The sequence below is a fragment of the Gopherus flavomarginatus genome, chromosome 7, assembly GCF_025201925.1.
Source record: "Gopherus flavomarginatus isolate rGopFla2 chromosome 7, rGopFla2.mat.asm, whole genome shotgun sequence".
Classification (NCBI taxonomy): domain Eukaryota; kingdom Metazoa; phylum Chordata; order Testudines; family Testudinidae; genus Gopherus; species Gopherus flavomarginatus.
This window is the reverse complement of record NC_066623.1, coordinates 32,235,285-32,251,321: the sequence shown is the minus strand read 5'-3', so window position 1 is coordinate 32,251,321 and position 16,037 is coordinate 32,235,285. Positions and strand designations below refer to the sequence as shown.

The 16,037-nt window shown below is 42.0% G+C and overlaps 1 protein-coding gene across 4 annotated transcripts in view; it reads right to left on the bottom strand.

The window, feature by feature from the left end:
* The window catches only part of KCNIP1 (potassium voltage-gated channel interacting protein 1), a 561,481-nt gene that overhangs the window by 250,856 nt on the left and 294,588 nt on the right, over window positions 1–16,037 (bottom strand). The window contains exon 1 of one of the 4 annotated variants that reach the window (XM_050962845.1): window positions 8,859–8,940. The exons of the other annotated variants lie outside the window; for them this stretch is intronic. The gene's annotated coding sequence lies outside the window, so the exon portion shown is untranslated. Of the gene's footprint in view, window positions 1–8,858; window positions 8,941–16,037 lie in introns of those variants that run through there. 4 annotated transcript variants of the gene reach the window in all.

The window sequence follows — 16,037 nt, the reverse complement described above, 5'->3', positions numbered from 1 at the left end:
GGTGGGAGAAAGGAGGGGGGATGGTTAATTTCTCTCTGTTTTAAGAACCAAGGGATTGGATCTGGACTCACCAAGGAATTGGTGAAGGAGTCTCTCAAGGCTACCCAGGGAGGGGAAGGTTTTGGGGGGACAGGGAGTGATCCAGACACTGAAATTCTGGATGGTGGCAGTGGTACCAGATCTAAGCTAGTAATTAAGCTTAGAAGTGTTCATGCAGGTCCCCATATCTGTACCCTAAAGTTCAGAGTGAGGAAGGAACCTTGACAGTGACCTTCTCTCATGTTCAGTAGTACTTGGTTAGTCCTATTGACTTCAGTGGAGCTACTTCATGAGTAAGAGATTGCTCAGGAGAAATGAAGGTGACAGAATTGAGCCCTAAAATTACAGGTGAAGGGAGGAGTCATCCAGTCACACTTCCCAAAGAAAATAAATAGAAGCCGGATTAAGGTAAGTACCCTGGCAAATCTACAGGGGGAGTGGCCCTGCGTGTTCCAATGGCGATTTGAATTCTATGAAATCCAGCTGCCATGAGGAACAACTCTCCAGCCTCCTCTCCCTCAGGTTCCCTCAACAGCTCCTCTCCTGAATTTACTTGCAAAGTGCTTGGGTATTCCAAGGGAACCACTCCTCTTGGAGCCATGGGAGTCCTTTCTCCTATTAGATTGCCAGCAAGTGCTCTGGGCTCTGTGGCATCACTCTCCATTTACACTGATGTAACAAAGCAGAATCTGACCTATTTAAATATGCAAATTTACACTGTACTAACGTCAGTCTATTGCCACCAGAATTGGCAGTTCTGAAAAATGAATGAATTAAAAAAAAAAAAAAGCTGTTCAGGTTGATCAAATCGAATAATAGCAAAATATTTTGGTGAACTGAAAAAAATCTGTTTTGGGTCAAATGAAAGATTACTCTTCATAATGGCAATACACAGGCATTTGTGATGACAATGATGAGTCATTGGGCCAGGGACAAAGAATGAGATTGTCTCTATAGCATGGTGGTTGGGGCACTCACCTAGGAGTTGGGGAAGCAAATTTGAGTACCACCCTGTAATGACAGTTTATTTATAGAGTAGAACAGCTTCAAACAGCAGGGATTGAGAGATTGGCCACAGAAGACCCCATAACTCATCAGGGGCCCAAGTTCAAAGCCCTTCTCTAATTCAAGCAGAGTGGGGAATTCAAGGCAGGTCTCCCACAGTCCAGTAGAATGTCCTAACCACTGGAATAAAGATGGTCAGGGAGTCCTCCTCCAGAACTGTTTTGGACAAATTTCTGTCAAATGGACACATGGTTTTGGCAAATAAACCATTTGTCCCAAAATTGTCACTCAGTTCTAATTGGCACATAGGGTGTGTGTGTGGCCATGTATAATGTAATTTTGTGTCTGTTCACTTGATGTACCTCTGCCCAATACCGGACAGGTTTTTGTGCTTGTGGCTAAATGGCAGGATCTGCATAGTAGCTCTCTTTTTCTGGAGTTTGCTAGGGTGCTGTCTATTTCTCTAGCATTAATGTGCTTTACAGCCATCTAGAATCACGCAGGGAAGCTAGCAGCTACAGACAACTCATTATACAGTATAAACATATATTTGATACAATGTTACAACCCACAGGGAGCAGTTTGTGAGATATTTAGACTCTAGCAACAAAGTTCTTCCAAGCTCATTGAGTTACTGCTGCTGTCCCATTAGATTCCTGTCTGACTGAGAAACTGTGGCAGCTGCTCCTGCTCACCAATGAGCACTCTTAGTACTGAGCATGAATCTGGCTCCACATTGAAGCAGTTACTTGAAATCAGCATGACAGGATGGCTGTCAGCCAGGCAGAAACCCTGTGAGGGGCTAAGATTTCATATTTGAAGTAATTATGAAAAATGGTATGGAAATAGTGATTAGGGTCGTAATCTCAAGCTAGGAGGCAGAGGGCAAGTTAAAGGAAAGTGGAACGTGGTATTTTATACCTGCCATTTAACAGTGCACACAGATTTTTGGAGCCAGTAGTCCAGATTTTAGAGTGCCCCAGATTGATCTTACTTTGTTTTAAACAGTTTGTTCACTACTCAACACCCATTCAACTGAAACCTTTGTGGTTCCACTGTACAGGAGGTGAATAGCTGCAAAAAAGCACGCTTGGAGTTGTTAATACTTCCCCCCTCCCGCTTACAGCAAAGTGTGATCCAGCTCTGCTTAGGCCAGCACAGACTGCAAGTTTAGAGTTTGGGGAGAAGGGTCCATAATAATGCAAATCCAATGCATATAACCCTTTGTGCAGGGATTGTCATAAACAGATAGCTAAGGGTTAATGTCTCTTTCACCTGGAAAGGAGTAACCTGAAACACCTGACCAGAGGACCAATCAGGAAACAAGACTTTTTCAAATCTGGGTGGAGGGAAGTTTGTGCGTGAGTTCCTTGTTCTTTGTCCCTCTCGGCTATGGGAAGGATTTTTCTGTCTCCTGCTTTCTAATCTTCTGTTTCCAAGTTGTGAGTACAAAGATCATAAAATAATAGGGGTTATTGTTTTGTTTTTCTTTTGTATTTACATGTGTGTAGTTGCTGGAGTGTTTTGAATTGTATTCTTTTGGAATAAGGCTGTTTATTCATATTTCTTTTAAGCAATTGACCCTGTATTTGATACCTTAATACAGAGAGACCATTTTTATGTATTTTTTCTTTCTTTTTAAGACCTGTTGGAGTTTTTCTTTGGTGGGGAACTCCAGGGAATTGAGTCTGTAGCTCACCAGGGAAGTGGTGGGAGGAAGAAGTCAGGGGGAAATCTATGTGTGTTAGATTTACTAGCCTGACTTTGCATTCCCTCTGGGTGAAGAGGGAAGTACTTCTGTTTCCAGGACTGGAAACAGGGAGGGTGGAGTCCCTCTGTTTAGATTCACGGAGCTTGCTTCTGTATCTCTCTCCAGGAACCCAGGGAGGGAACACCTGGAGGGGGGAAGGGAAATGGTTTATTCCCCTTTGTTGTGAGACTCAAGGAATTTGGGTCTTGGGGTCCCCAGGGAAGGCTTTTGGGAGGACCAGAGTGCCCCAAAACACTCTAATTTTTTCGGTGGTGGCAGCTTTACCAGGTCCAAGCTGGTAACCAAGCTTGGAGGTTTTCATGCTAACCCCCATATTTTGGATGCTAAGGTCCAAATCTGGGAATAGGTTATGACAGGAATAGTTACCTATTTTCCACATCAGTCACAGAGAAGCTGGGGGGCTGCCATAGGGCCTGCCTGTGGGAGATTCCAAGTCCTCCATTGTCCATCTAGTTCTGCCTCACAGAACCCATTCACTGAAGCTAGAGAAGCAGGGCCGGCTCCAGGCACCAGTGAAGAAAGCAGGTGCTTGGGGTGGCCAATGGAAAGGAGTGGCACATCTGGATCTTCGGCGGCAATTCGGCAGCAAGTCCCTCAGTGCCTCTTGGCAGAGCTGCTGCTGAAGTGCCGCCAATCGCGGCTTTTTTTTTTTTTTCGCTTCACTGCTTGGGGCGGCAAAAATGCTGGAGCCAGCCCTGTAGAGAAGGCAGTTTCATCCAGGGGAAATTTTCAAAGTGCTGAGCTCTATTAGCTGGCTAGATCATTGGGCTCAATGGTTAATGATCAACAGCTCAATGTTTAGTTGGCAGCCGGTATCAAGTGGAGTGCCCCAGGGGCTGATCCTGGTGCTGGTTTTGTTCAGCATCTTAATTAATTATCTGGATTATGGGATGGATTGCACTCTCAGCAAGTTTGAAGATGACACTAAACTGAGGGATAAGTAGATAAGCTGGAGGGTAGGGAAAGGGTCCAGAATGACCTAGACAAACTGGAGGATTGGGCCAAAAGAAATCTGATGAGGTTTCAGCAAGGACAAGTGCAGAGTCCTACACTTAGGACAGAAGAATCCCATTCACTGCTGCAGGCTGGGGACTGACTGGCTAAGCAACAGTTCTGCAGAAAAGGACCTGGGGATTACAGTGGACGAGAAGCTGGATCTGAGTCAACAGTGTGCCCTTGTTGCCAAAAAGGCTAAACGCATATGGGGCTGTATTAGTAGGAGCATTGCCAGCGTATCAAGGGAAGTGATTATTCCCCTCTATTCAGCACTGGTGAGGCTATATGTGGAGTATTGCATTCAGTTTTGGGTCCCCCACTACTGAAAGGATGAAATTGAAGAGAGCCCATCAGAAGGCAACAGAAATGATTAGGAAGCTGGGGCACCCGACTTATGAGGACAGGCTGAGGGAACTGGGCTTATTTAGTCTGCAGAAGAGGAGAGTGAGGGGGATTTGATAGCCTTCAACTACCTGAAGGCGAACTTCCAGAGAGGATGGAGCTAGGCTGTTCTCAGTGGTGGCAGATGACTGAACAAGGAGCAATGGTCTCAAGTTACAGTGGGAGAGGTCTAGGTTGAATATTAGGAAAAACTACTTCACTAGGAGGGTGGTAAAGCGCTGGAATGGGTTACCTAAGGAGGTGGTGGAATCTCTGTCCTTAGAGATTTTTAAGGCCTGGCTTGACAAAGCCCTGATTGGGATGATTTAGTTGGTTTTGATCCTGCTCTGAGCAGGGGGTTGGACTAGATGACCTCCTCAGGTCTCTTCCAACCCTAATTTTCTATGATTAGAATGTCAATTTGTTTAGTAAACTGATGACAAACTTTCACCACCAGTACTTTGAGCAGTCATGAGCAGTCAGGGAAGAGCTTTGAGGGTTTTATTTGATATAAATGTTTTCTGGGTTTTCCGAACAGGTTTTAAACCTTCAGGGATTTTTTTTTTTTTTTACACTATGCTCATTATGCTCTGGTCTGTGTCAAATAAATGAAACCCTGACTCAAGGGTAATTTCCCTGAGTAAGGACCTCAAGATGGGGCACAGAAAGTCTAGTGAGTTACAGCTGCTGGTTCTTTCTCAACAAAATGCACAAAGTCATGCCCTTTGAATACACAGAGACAGCATGAACAAGTGGAACTAACATGGGACTGGGAACCAGGAACTCAAATTCTTATCAGCTCTGCCAATGAAACTGTGGGTATGTCTATATTGCAGTTAAAAACCTGGCCCTTGTCAGCTGACATAGGTTAAGAAGCTCAGGCTAAAGAGCTGTTTAATTGCAGTGTAGACATGCAGGCTCAGCAAGAAACCGGGGCTCTGGGGGACCTCATGATGGGGGAGGGTCCCAGAGACAGGGCTCCAGCCTGTCATCTACACTGCAATTAAACAGCCCCTGATTCTGAGTCAGCTGACCTGGCCCAACAGTGGAAGTTTAATTGCAATGTAGACATAACCTAAATGGCTTAGACTAAGTGTCCAAAGTTACCTCTAAGTTCGGGAACTCCACTTAATACTACTAAGGACACAATTTCATAGAAGCACAGAGAACCCACAGCTACCTTGGGCTTCAACTACAGTTGGAAACACCCAGTTGTTCTGAACCTCAGATGTGGAAGGGCAGCTGGAATTGAGAACCCACAAAAGGCACACTAAGTCAATGGCCACTTTTGGAAAAGTTTACCTTAAAATTTCTGAAAGGCAATATCATTTCTCCCAAAAGTGGGAGTTCCATAGAGCTCTTTGCCTGCTTATATCAATGGCAAATCTGAGCTTCTGCCTCAAATTTATTAATATGTACACACATTGGATATAATACTTACCCACTTCCAGGGGTGGCTCTACGTATTTTGCCGCCCCAAGCACGGCAGGCAGGCTGCTTTCGGCGGCTTGCTTGCGGAGGTCCCGGGTCCCATGGATTCAGCGGCACGCCTGTGGGAGGTCCGCCGAAGCTGCAGGACCAGCGGACCCTCCGCAGGTATGCCGCCGAAGGCAATCTGCCTGCCGCCCTCGCAGTGCCTGGCAGAGTGCCCCCCGTGGCTTGCTGCCCCAGGCACGCGCTTGGTGTGCTGGTGCCTGGAGCCGCCCCTGCCCATTTCAGTGTATGGCGCTAATAAGAAAAAAATATTAACAAGAAGTCTTCGTCTGCATACAGCATAGTCTAATAAGTGTTTTCAGTGTAAATTACCTTTTTGCCTATTTGCTAGTTAAGCATCTAATTTACCAAGCAAACCGTATGCACAGTTGAGTTTTAGTGCACACATTTCTGCTGCCTGGTGTATTAGACATACCCTTAATTAGGCAAGAACAAAATTTATCTACAGAAGTTTGTTTTTTCCTCTATTCTTCCCTTGATGAAGTGCTACCAACATACCTGGGTTTCAAGCACTTCATAAATTTTAGTACGTCATAGCTCCAAAAATTTAAATATATGGGGCTAGATTACTATACCTTTACACATGGTGAGTAGCAGTTTATTCTACAGAAATCCCATTGACTTGAATGGGACTAGTAATAGAGGTATCAGCATCTTGTCCAATAGAACAGCAATCACAGGATCTGTATGAAATGTAATGCTTTTCTGTACCAACACAGTACATCGAGAGTCAATGCATTCTAATGGAGATTTCAATATCCTCTGCTGCGCAACATGAAAATGGTATGCAACAACTCATTTAAGCAGATTTGGTGTTTCTCCATGTTATCTCTAAGATACCACAGTGATAAAAGGCATATTAAAAACACAGAAAAATAGGGTACACATACATGTGTGTGCATGGGGGGGGAGGTGTTTATGTACTTCCACATCCATCTGGAGAAACAGTATCTGTTTAAGTACATAAAATAACTGTTTATGTCATGAAATTAAGATAAATACTGACTCTGATTCAAACTAATTATTATTCTGGGAGGTGCTTTGATCTTGTAGCATCAAACAAAATTTGCCATATGCTATTTTCAGCATAATACAAAAAATAAATCTGACCTACTGTCAAATAAACATCTTAAACTAACTTGCTTCAGAAAACAAATCATATCCAACTATATTTTCCTCTAAGAAATGCAAATATGCAAAGCAATCACCCCTTAAAAGTAAATGGTACCAAATGTGCAATTCCCCGCTGATAATAGCATTCTTTGAAACTATCTGAGGCGGTCAGACACAGGGACCATGTACCCACCTAATGCTAACAAATCAGTAGCATTTTCTTCTTAAATTTCCTTCAGTTCTCATTGCTTACCAAGATGCAAAATAGCATTTCCTTTTTACATTTATTCAGACAAAGGAATTCAGAAAATATGTGAATTGTTGCATTTGAACAAATGGACTTTGCTGAAGCTGGACAGTATTAACCATATATCAGGGAAGATGTACCCTATGATAAAGAGTGCAAAGTCTTTGAAAGGCTGATGAAAGCCAAAATAATTGTGTTTCTCTGTAAGCAGTAAGTCTCATTTGCAGCATCTTATTTTAACGTAAGTTGCAATGCTAAAGCCAATAAATAAAACAGTTGCTCAAGGACATAGATATAGCTTCAAAATGTTATCTCCACTTACCTCTCATTTTTCTAAGCACCTAGGAGGTTAGGGAAAAGACATTCAAAAGACAGCAAGAATGCATACTAGAATTAGTAAGTAAAGCACACAATCACTGACAAAGTTTTACAACTGTTCTCCCAATTAAGTACTTGCTGCTAGTTTCCTGGAAACCTTGTACTAAACTTTGTCAAGTAGTTCATATGGAGCTACCAACTTTATCTTTTGTAGATTGTCATAAGCTCTGAAACAGGGGAGAGTAATTGTTGAGTATCAGTGGTTAGCTGAAGGTTATTTAAATACCTGCGTACTTGTAGTTCACCATGAAAAATGGCCCTGAAGTTCTCATTTAAAACAGCTGTTCCAAGGTATATCAAATTCAGGGATACTTAGACTTCACTGTAAATCTTCTCCTTGCTTTAAACAATGAAGCAGTCGCCACAGCCATATTTTGATTTAAAAGATCATTGTACAAAATTCAGCTTCATGCCTTTATCTATTTAATGTTTCCATGTTTCTGCATGAATGACACTGTTTGTAAAACTGACTGAAGAAACTAGAAGTAGAGCATCTTTCACAGTCAATCCTTTGCAAGTATCTTCAACAAAGGATATTTACATTGCAATCAGTATTCTCCTGAAACATTCATGAGGCTAGATATCAACGCTAAGGGAGATGTTAACGATAAACAAACATTCTTAAAAAACAGCAAAGGTCTGATAAAGGAATTGTTTATCATAGAAAAATGCTTGCAAATAACCTTAGTGTTTTCTATTGTACCGGCAACTTTAGCCAATACCTCATAATAAATAGTGTTTCAAACAAATTAAAACAAATGAGAAGTTTAACAATAAACTTACTAACATGAAAAGCTTCATCTTGATCAGAGCTCCAGCATACAATGTACAGTTTACCAAAACCATACAGATCTGCATGGAAGTTCTTGAAACCAGCTTAATTAGAGACAGATAATTGTTTAAGATTATCTGTGTGTCAAACTCTCCTTAAAATCAGAGCTGCGTTACTGTATGGAGATATATAAAACACCTTACATATTTCATTTATCTAAAGAAAGCATCTTAAGTTATTTGAGCTTCTGTTCAGTTCATCTATTACCCAAACACTGCATACACACAGATTAAAGTAGAATGCTCTGCAGCAAACGGTTTTCCGAACCAAATATTTTCTATTTCTTAATGTCCTACCTTCATAATTGCCTTCTAGGAGACCCAGATGCTCAAGTGCTTTCACAAATGCAACAATTATCACCAGTACCACAATCATTTCAAGTCCTTCCAAGTTCATCTTGAAAAATTATTCACGTGAAAGCATCTTTTCTCAGGGAGCGTCCTGACTTGAGAGTTAGACTTTAATTAAAAAGCCCTTGTAGTCCAAGATATGCCACAGAACCATAGAAATACAGTGCAAAAGAACTCCAGCATATTGCCACCATAAAACATTTCTGTTGACAGCAAAATGAACACAAGGAATGCAAGGAAGTCATATCTTACCATGTCTGCATCACTTGCCTGCATGGATACAGATGTTTCAGTCTCTAAGGCAACAGAATATACAGTAGCCACTTTGTTTAGCATTTCCCCTCGGTGTAAGCCAAAATTCACCAAATCATTTTTGATATCTGGCTAAATTTGATGCTTCCCCCCTACTCCCCAAAAAATAAGTTACAGATACAAACTGCTCTCACACTGTAGTGCCTAGTAACAACCAAACATGATTTGTTTGATGCCAAAATGAAACTTTAAGAAACACAAAGCAATAACATGCGAACAACACAAGCTATCACAGCTTTGCCACATGGGCAGAAACCCATCTGCTTTTAATTATAAGTGTTTATCAACATATTGACCCAGTCATTGTCCCCAGTGTAGTCATATTTTTTTGTTGAATATAAGAATCTACCAAATATTACAGTCAGTGCTGAGTGATTTAGAAATGAAGTGTTAAAGTTTGAGGATTAACAAAATAGCAAGATAGCATAGGATATTGCAGCATATTGTATATGCAGATGGTGGGATAATTGCACTTAGTTTAACTCTGCTCCTATTTCATGGCAGGTTCCAAGTGAGGAAGGGCAAACAATGGTGTCAAGGACAATATTCCCTCATTGCCAAGGCTGTGTGCAACCTATTGTTCAAGGGAAGCGCTTATGAAAAGTGCTCATGACTGGCTTTTCAAATGCGCAGCACCCACCATTCAGATCAGACTTTCAGAAGACCTCTGCTCCCATTTGGACACCTATATAAGGGCCAGATTTTCAAAAGACCCTCCAGCATCACCCCTTGAGACACGTATGGCCAGATTTTCAGGAATATGCAGCACTCCATGTGCACTCCACATGCAAAGTGCTTTTTAAAATCTGGCCACTTATTTTGTGACTAAATGCAAATGGAGCTCTTTGAAAATATGATCCACAATGACTGCTGCATTTGCTGACAAGGTCACTCACTGCATTACCACTTCCCGACTCATTATTTTAACTCACTTTGGGATAACTTGACCATAAGAAAGAGCTATACAAAAAACGCCAACAAGCTGTAATTTATATTCAGAATATTATTGTATTGTATTCATCTGAATGATTGAAATCTGACTAATTATTTTCAGGTTGTTACTGCATGCTAATGATCTGTGTGCTGCTATTTCTTAACACTTTATGTTAATGCAGGGTTTCTCAAACAGGGGTCGCCGCTTGTGTAGGGAAAGCCCATGGTGGGCCGGGCTGGTCCCATCCGCAGGTCCGGCCGATCGCAGCTCCCACTGGCCGCAGATCACTGCTCCGGGCCAATGAAGCTGCTGGAAGTGATCAGCCGGACCTGCGGAGGAGGCAGGTAAACACACTGGCCCGGCCCGCCAGGGGCTCTCCCTACACAAGCGGCGACCCCTGTTTGAGAAACCCTGTGTTAATGTCTCCCAGGACACACTTGTAACAAAGTTACATTAAGGCTTTAAATAGTGTTGTAGGGTCTTGGAAAGGCTCTCTGAAGGGGGAAGACTTTCATCTTTCTAGGATTATATAAGGGAACCAATCCTGTTACCATTTAAGTGAGACTTTTGCCACTGACTGATGGGAGCAGAAGCAGGCAGAGGGGGCATTTAGAAAAGCTGGTGATTGTTCTTTTTATTTCGTTTTCATAGTGTTTGTATTGGGCTGATGGGAAGGGTGGTGAATGGCACTTTTTGTTATCAATTTGAATGAAGTGCACTTTCTTATATGGTTACTCTGATACGCAGAACAATCAGTAATATTTCAGAGCCATTATTTTGCTATAAATATGAGAAACATCATAAGTATCTACAACTTCCATATCCCTGTAACAATATATCAGCTTTCCATATTAATGCTAACCGCTTTCACATCAAAATAAAACTCTAAGGGTATCAAAGCTTTTTATCAACATTTGTCATATGAAGTTCAACATCCCTGTAAGGGTAGATAACCCCCCACCCCACCAGTTTCACTTTACCTACCATAGAAGTGATGCTGCTTCTGGGCAGGACATAGGTGTTTAACATTGCTGTGACATACCAGGGTGCAATCCATACTGATGAGCAGTTGTGTCACCCCTGCCCAAAACCTTAGGTGCCTTACAATGCCTTGCTGAAGTGGCTTCCATCTGGGCTGCTCACAAACCACCTTCCAGAATGAAAATCATACCCTGGGTATCTGTGTGTAACTGGACACTGCCAGCCGCCATTGGATTACACTCTGGCTCTCACCAGCCTTGGTTATACTGCAGGGTGACCTCAATATTTTCCCCCAGAGATGTATGCCCTGTACTGCCCAGCCTTCTCCAGTTACATAAAGTTTGTTATTTCTTTAGTAGAAATAATATGCACACAACTTGCCACCTCAAATGGAGTTTCATAGACACTTCCATTTAAACACATTGGATTAGATAAAACAATATAACAAGTTTATTAACTAGAGAGAGATAGATTTTGTCAGAATGATTCTGCTCAGCAAATTATGAGTTTTCAAATGAGACCTTACAAGGTGTAAATTATACAAAGATTATGATAACTGTGTAGGGTGTGAATACGGGGTACATTCTGTCACAACTGCACATCCACATTCTACAATATTTTAGGACAAGAAGCAAAGAAGAATACCATATTTGATGGAAACTCATGGCAGAAATTAGCTGGAATAAAATGCCTGAAGTTAGCATTTGGCCATCATCATAAGGTTAAAGCCTCTTTTCTTTCAAACGGTAAGATCAGCTAGATCATACATGAACACAAATGGTCAGAACCTCAATTTCATTTCTCACTAGAAAGATGGCATTTCCAGCAGCATACTTTGCCTGTGCTGGGGCACTGGTTCATTACAGACTCAGAAGGAAATTAGATGTCCCAATGCCATTCCTAGCAATGGCTATGTTTTCCTTGGAGATCTATCAATGAAACAATCTGACCCTGCTTAGCTTATAAGATGTGACAAAACAGGTTTTTATGACTGTAGTCTGTGCATTTATGTGCCAGCTATTTCCTTACAGCAATATATGTATCAAACTCCTAATCTAAATGTCAGCTGCTCTTTGAGAGTCAGCCATTTAATACTAGGGAAAAAGATTCCAGGCAAATAGAAGTGTGTTCTGAGAGCAAAATATCCAGTTTACTCAGATTCCTCGGCCAGATTGTCCATTCTGGCCCAGCTACATTCAGTACAAGATAGAAGGGAGGGGATAAAGGTGGCTTTATGCCTCCCCATATTTGGGTGATATTTGGGGCTTTTCTGTCCTCCAAAGTAGGTTTGCACCAGTGGGCAAATCATCTGGCTTTATACCCCCTTTAGGTTGTCTAGTAGCATAAAGAGTCATAAGACAATGAGAAATCAAGTTCTCTATCTTTACCACCAAAATACAAATCATAATAAAAAATCCTGGATGTGCAATATGCACAGAAATCAGACCCCAATTTCTGCTTTATTAGCATCAAGTGCTAACACCCTGGCAAACTGTTTTCACAGCATAATGGAGGACATGCGAGAACAAAAAAGAAAATTAGAACAGGGAGAATACATACATTGGGTCATAAGCACAGATGACACTTAAGCTTCCCTACAGTCGGCCTCCCTCACCTATTTGCAAATGCTGTACTGATGTAGAAGGGTGTCTAAATTAGAACAACACTCTGAGGAGCCAGAAAACAATGTATCCTCATTCTTATTTTATCTGACCCCTCCCTCCTACTCCTTGCCAGGAATGTTACACCAACATATTATTGTAATGGGCTGCCATTAAGAGTCACTGCTGTAAGACCAATGTTCTGTACTGGAAAAGGTGAATACAAGCATTTAACCAGCCAAAAGGTTGCTATCAAAAGGGGGTATCATGAAGTCCAGGCTCACCTGACCAACCCATGTAGCCACTGGAGAGTGAGGGGCTGCTTCCCCATGTGTTTAAGCAGTGGGAGTGAGTCAGCAGAAGCTGGAGAGAAGCAGCAGCAAAGAGTTTTGCCTTGTGAGTCTGTGTGAGTACCTGGGAGAGGCCAAGGAAGAGAACTGCCTCTTGAGACAAGGCAGAGGTACTGAGCCTGAGGATTCTGCCATAGAGGGTTGCCTATGTACTATTCGTTTCCACCCATTCTTCAGGATTTCTGTACATTTTGTCAATAAACTACACAAAGAAAATATCCTGAGTCATCCATTTCTGCTTTATGCGGGAAACTGACCTGGGAGGCCCCAAAACCTGCCGCAGCTCTGTAGAGGGACAATTTATTATTTGTGTTGCTGCTGTGCCTAAAAGACTTCATCACAGACTGGGGCTCCACCATGTGAGCCACTGTACAACAAAGACAGTCCCTTCCCCATGAAGCTCACAAAGGGCACTAAATTATTCCAGAGTAAAGCCCATATGGGAAAAGCAGCAAAGAATCCTGTGGCACCTTATAGACTAACAGACGTTTTGGAGCATGAGCTTTCGTGGGTGAATACCCACTTCCTCAGATGCATGTCAGATACTTGACCCCATATGGGAAGCTATCACAGAGGAGCTATTCCAGAATAGTTTATTCCACAATTGCTATTCCAGTCAACTTCTGTGTTTAGACAAGCCCTTTTTGGTAGGTGGAAATTTCAGTATGCATTTAAGACTCTAAGGTGGCCAGATAGTCAGTGGTGGAGTTCAAAGTCCTCTGTTTACAGAATAGGTATAGCATGTGCAGCAACGTAAGCCAGTGTGCCTAACTTTGATGAGGAAGACATGATAGTTCATATTTAGGCCCTATTCCATTCTTGGCTCCTCTGCTTGTATCACCAAAAATTCTGCCCCTCCATGCTGTGGTGGTGGATTTTTGGGAGTGCAGACACTCATTCACTGGGAACTGAAATAAGATCACTAGGCTAATTTCACATACACCAAATGACAGAAAGATGGATTTTGGAATCCAGAAAGAAATGAGACGAAGACCAAGTGCTGAATTTATTATTTATATTTTGTATTACAATAGCACCTCCAAGCCCCAAATGAAACCAGGTCCCAACAGTGTTAGGCGCTGTACAAAGCACTGTGACAGACACTCCCTGCCCAGAAGAGTTTGCAGTCCAAATACATAGACAACAGATGAGAGAAAAGGGTATGACCTCATTTTACAAATGGAGAACAAAGGTAGGTGCAAAGGGCATGAGTGACTTTCCTAAAGGCACAACGGAAGTCTAAACAGAGCATTAAATAGGAACTTGAACCCAAGCCTCCTGAGGTCCAGTCCAGTGCTTTACCCACAAGACCAACCTTCCTTAATAATCTTTGACCTATAGTTCAAACATGACAGGCCATGGCAGAACAACCTGAGCATTCAGTAGAGATGGACTCCAGGAGGACTATCAGCACTAGAAGCACAGGCTTTCCTCTGCTTCTCATGAAATAAGGCTGTTATGGTCACTGAGACTAGATACCGGAGGGACACAGTCATATTCACAAAGCCCATGTATAGCACTATATTGTGGTAAATTCAGATGCAGGAATTCCCTAGCTAGTCCAGAGTGCCTATTTCCAGTTCTCAGTTGTCTGGATGTGAACTTAGTTCCCCAAGGCAGGACCCAATCTTTCAGCCGAGTCTTATTACAGTAGGAGTTGAGTGATCCATCATTATGACTATAGTATAAATATTTCATTCTGTGATGTGTGGGAGACTTCATTATGCCACTGTATCTCTGCATGCATATCTTTTTTAATACAACTTTGTTAAAGTTATCATGGCAAGTATGTCAGCTCCTGCTTTTTCAACATTTCCTCAAATGCTTCCAGTATTTTCTCAAATGCCAATAAGTGTTAAATTCAAGGACAATTTATTCAGTGAATAAAATCCACACCCAGTAATACCAATGTCTTTTATATCACAGTGGTACAATAAGATGCAGTGAGAATTTAATGCAAATATGAATTAAGCCTGGGCAGAAGAGAACAGCCATCATTTTCATATTTTGTGTGGTGTATAATGAAAAGCCATTGTGATAATGGTTAAGTGGCCAAGGCAGCATCATTGCTGTTCAGTATTTCATAACCAAAGATTATTGCCTCTCTCCTTTTCAGATGCCTAACCCCATTTTACTTTAAGACTATACTTCGATATAAATAATATCAGTAACATTAGCACTGGTGGCCTGTGATTTGTCCAATAGGGGAGGAACAAATCTCAAAACAGTTACTTCCACCTCCTCTCAATATATAATTTCATAGCTATTAAAAGCTCACCTTTTTTATAGGTGAAGCAACAGCAGTTGGATCCAGAAGTGGGACCCAACACTCCCACGACTCCTACCTGGGCCTGCAGTGCATGACACAGGCCCTTTGCTTGGCCTCAGCGCCTCAAGCACACACATGGGGCTTACCAACCGCATCCCTGCCCCCTGAAGCCTAGGCTTAACTGCTACCATCCTGCCATGGCACTACCAAGCAGTGGTTACCACAGCAATGCTCTTATAAAAAGTGACTTCTGGGCATGGTCAATTGCCATGGAAACAAGGCAGCTTCTTGAGGTGCTATTAGCTATACTGAGAGTTGAGCCTCACGCAGCACTACATTCTGTCAACTTCATGCTGTTGTTTTGCTACTGAAGATAGACCAGTGTGACATTTAAATGACCCCCCCCCACAATTTATCCTTAAATCTGTATTGAATTTATCAATTAAATAAAGACGACATAAAATGTGTTTTGTAGCTTTTGGGGATTCTTGGTTAGTCTGTGCCTGGACTGACAAACCTCCCCTGAATATTAAGTATGCTTTACCCAAAATTTTAAGCGAGGAACAGTCAATCATAAATATTGAAATAGGTTACTATTTGCTAATTCGGCCTGTAAACAGGATAATATGATATGTTGTTATAGCTAATGTCACAGGTTGCACTCTTCTCTAGGTCTGCAAAGCATGCTTAGGCAGCTGAGAAGAGAACTTCTTTTGTTTTGGTTTTTACAAACTGCTTAGGAGGACTGTTCTGAGTTTGCTAGTCCTTTGGGATTTTCTCTGTTTAAATAAAAGTTAAATGTTAATTAAGAAAACCCAGGTGAAGGTTTTTCTTCTTCAGTAGACAACAGCGAATGATCGGATAGGGATCCTGTTTGGATAGGTTAAGCCGGTGACTCTCCAGTTGAGATCCAGAGATCACTGGTGGCCTGCAGAGCACTTATGTGGCCCAGAGTTACTTCTTTGAAGACAGCCAAGTAGCTAG